The sequence below is a fragment of the Spermophilus citellus genome (genome assembly GCF_964194105.1).
Source record: "Spermophilus citellus genome assembly, chromosome: 9".
Lineage (NCBI taxonomy): Eukaryota > Metazoa > Chordata > Mammalia > Rodentia > Sciuridae > Spermophilus > Spermophilus citellus.
Window position 1 is genome coordinate 134194310 of NC_138191.1, and position 3664 is coordinate 134197973.

Sequence of the window (3664 nt, forward strand, 5' to 3'; positions counted from 1 at the left end):
TAGACGGTTTCTTCTTAATAATTGAGTATTATGTCATTTACTGTTTTTTTCCTTTTCTTTTAATGATTATTGAAAAACATTTCTATTTGGGGCTGGGGTTGTAGCTCAGGGGTAGAGCACTCGCCTAGCATAGTGTGAGGTGTTGGGTTCAATCCTCAGCACCACATAAAAACAAATAAATTAAATAAAGGTATTGTGTCTAGCTACATCTAAAGAATAAATGCTTTTAAAAAATTTAAAATACACATATAATTTTTTGAAGTTCCGTATGTACACAATGTCTACCTCTTTCTTTTTAAAAGAATATATTCTATTTCAAGATACAATGAAACATCTTCCTTTGCTGTCTAAAGATATTTGAAATGTTAGAACTCAAAAAAAAAAGATGATTGAAGCCGGTTGTGGTGGTGCATGCCTGCAATCCCAGCAGCTCGGGAGGCTGAGGCAGGAGGATTATGAGTTCAAAGCCAGCCTCAGTAAAATCGAGGTAATAAGCAACAGTACCTTGTCTCTAAATAAAGCACAAAACAGGGCTGGGGATGGGGCTCAGTGGTCGAGTGCCCCTGAGTTCAATCCCTGGTACTCCCCCCTGCCAATTTTTTAAAATAAATAAAATACATAACTAAAAAGTATGACTGAATCCATCTTTTATATATATATATATATAAATGCAATTCACATTTCTCACTTCTGACAACAGAATTATTTCATAAAAGCATGCGATTAGCAGTTACAAAAGGAGGTTTGCGCTTCTCCGGGTGTGTGTGTGTGTGTGTGTGTGTGTGTGTGTGTGTGTGCGCTTACTGCGTGTCCTGAGAGGACGCGGATGCTCCAGCGACAGGCCCCAGCACTGGGTGCAGCCATGACAGTCCTGTGGCCTGCTGGGAGGCGGGGTGGGGCGTGAGCAAGGGCAGGGCCCTGTCCATCTTCCCCGGCAGCCAGCCAGACCTCCAGTCTGCGAGATACTTGTGAGCGAGTCGTCTTGGGGGGGGGGGATGACAAGGTGCAGGCGTTCATTTGCTCTGGAGCCGCTCTCAGAAAGGGGTGCACAGCCGGGTTTGCCCGATTGGGGCGGCTCAGAGGCAGAGCCCCTGCCTGGGCCTGCGGCCTGGGTTCCCTCCAGCACCACTAAGGATGTCATCCCACGGCCACAAAGGCCCCTAGCGGGGAACCGATGCTCAGAGCAGGGCCCACCGCCTTCAGAACAGCTTCGATGGCTTCCTCTTTATCATCCCTGGTGACCAAGAAATGTGTGGAACCAGAAGGGTCCCCAGCGAGCGCTCTCCCCAACGAGGCAAAATAAATACACAAAGAACATCAGCCAGACAGGCCCAGAGTGCAGGACGGACGACCTAACCCCGGAATCTGCAGAAAGGGCTCGGGGCACCCTCTGCCACTGAGAAGCTCGGCAGGTAGGCCATTACAAGACTGTCCTTTTAGGCTGAATTTTTAAAGATTTTTCGGCAGGGGAATGGAGGCTGTTGAGCGGGGCAGGGGTCAGAACTTCCTGGTCCTCTTTTTTTTCCCTTTAAACTTTTTCTAGCTGTAGATGGACACAATATTTTTATTTATTTTTATGTGGTGCTGAGGAGCGAACCCAGGGCCTCATAGTGAGAGGCAAGTGCTCCACCTGAGCTACAGCCCCAGCCCCATTCCGGGTCCTTTTAACCACTGACCTCCACCCCTGCATGCGCTTCTCTGCTCCCAGGTCACCTGCATCAGGTAAGATGGGGCTTTCCTCGTGGCTGCACAAACCCTGCAAACCCGGACAGCAGGTGCCTTCCCAGGAGGTGGGTGGTGGTGGGGAGCGGCAGCCAGCCTGCCTCCTGACACACGCACTGCTCTCCCCCTCCGGGGCCCAGTGATGAACGCTCTAGAATCTGGCCGACCCTGAGCAGTGACCTCTGGTAGAGGCGGGGCAGGCACATATCACTGAGCTGGTAAGAGCAGCCCAGCACCCGGGGGGGGGGCACCGCGGGCTGGTGAGCAAGCCCTTGGCATTTACTGAGCCCCCTCGACTGTAAGAGAGTGAAACTCCCTCATCTTCAACGTCCCTTCATTTTTTCCCCTTTAGTTGTCGAGGGACCTTCATTTTATTCATTTACGTATATTCGGTGCCGAGAATCGAACCCAGGGCCTCACCCCCGAGCCACAACCCCAGCCCCAGTCCCTTCAGTTTTAACACGTACCAGATCCTGGTTTCTTCTGCTAACTTAAGGAAGGGAACAAAGGAATCCCATCAGTCCATGGATCATCAGAAGAACACACAGCAATTTGGGCCCGGCCTCCCCTCGGCTTTGAAATTGAGGAACAAACAGCTATTAACCAAGTCCAGCCCGAGGGGCACTGCTCTGGGAGGGTTCCCCGAGTCCTCCGGCCCTGCCGCCTGCCTGGGTAGCTACGCTGCAGCCTTCGCAGGGGCTGATACAGGACGACGGCCACCGCGGGACCCCAGCCGGGCCCAGGCAAGCCCCACCCAGCGCACTGTGTCCCTGAGGAGGAAACCCCAGGACAGCTTCTTCTTGGAGCTGCCTGTGCCCCTGAAGCACAGGTCTGTTTCCTTCCTGGAGACCAGGAGCTCCGCATCACCCTTCCTCCTCGACCCGACTGCCGGAGGACTCAGAGTAGGGGTCCCACCGAGTCCCCTTACCAAGTTCCCTGACGTGACGGTACCTGGTACTTTGTTCTCGCCTTACTGACTTCCACTGAGGTATTGACCTCTTGACAGATCTATTTATTCATCTCAGGTTTACAGCACAGGGTCCCCCACCCCCCACCCAGGTACACTGTCTTCCATAATTAGCGTCTTGTTAACAATGTGGCCCACTTGTTAAAATCGTGAGCCAGTACTGACACGTTATTATTAACTAGAGCCTGCAATTCACATTAGCGTCGTTCTTGATGTATATCCTGGTTTTGTGGGGTTGAGGGGCAGGCAGGCAGTTCCAGGGATTGAACTCGGGGGTACTTGAGCCCCATCCCCAGCCCTTTTTGGTATTTTATTTAGAGACAGGGTCTCGCTGAGTTGCTTAATGCCTCACTGTTGCTGAGGCTGGCTTTGAACTCACGGTCCTCCTGCCTCAGCCTCCTGAGCTGCTGGGATTACAGGTGTGTGCCACTGTGCCCGGCTGTTTTGTTTTGTTTTGGTTCCAGGGATTGGACCCAGGGGCGTTCTACCACTGAGTCACATCCTCAGCCCTTTTTTTGAGACCTGGTCTCACTAAATTGCACAGGCTAATCCTGAACTTGTGATCCTCCTGCCTCAGCCTCCAGAGTTGCCGGGATTAGGGGTCAGCACCGCAAGAGCTGAACAAGAGCTGGGAACATCTGAACACAAGGCAAACATTTTTCTATTTTTTTTTTCAGTTGTTGATAGACCTTTATTTATTTATACGCGGTGCTGAGAATCGAACCCAGTGCCTCACACATGCCAGGCCAATGTGCTACCACTGAGCCACAGCCCCAGACCAAGGCAAACATTTTGTAACTTTTATTTTTATCAAAGCAAAAATCAAGTTGTTATTTTTTTGGTCAAGTAGGGTAAAAGGCTTATTACCACAAGGCAGAAACATAACAACAAAACGGTCTCCAGCCCCCTCAGGAGCCAATTCTCCTGAGCACTTCCCACTCTTAGCAGAACATCCTGATAAATGACTTCCATATT

The 3664-nt window shown here is 50.9% G+C and overlaps 1 long non-coding RNA gene across 1 annotated transcript; it reads left to right on the forward strand.

Moving 5' to 3' along the window:
* The first annotated feature begins 837 nt into the window (after nt 1-837).
* On the forward strand, nt 838-3136 carry LOC308657098. The gene is made up of 3 exons (XR_014023848.1): nt 838-1412; nt 1590-1722; nt 2219-3136. It is a non-coding gene; the product is annotated as an uncharacterized lncRNA (long non-coding RNA).
* The last annotated feature ends 528 nt before the right edge of the window (nt 3137-3664 follow it).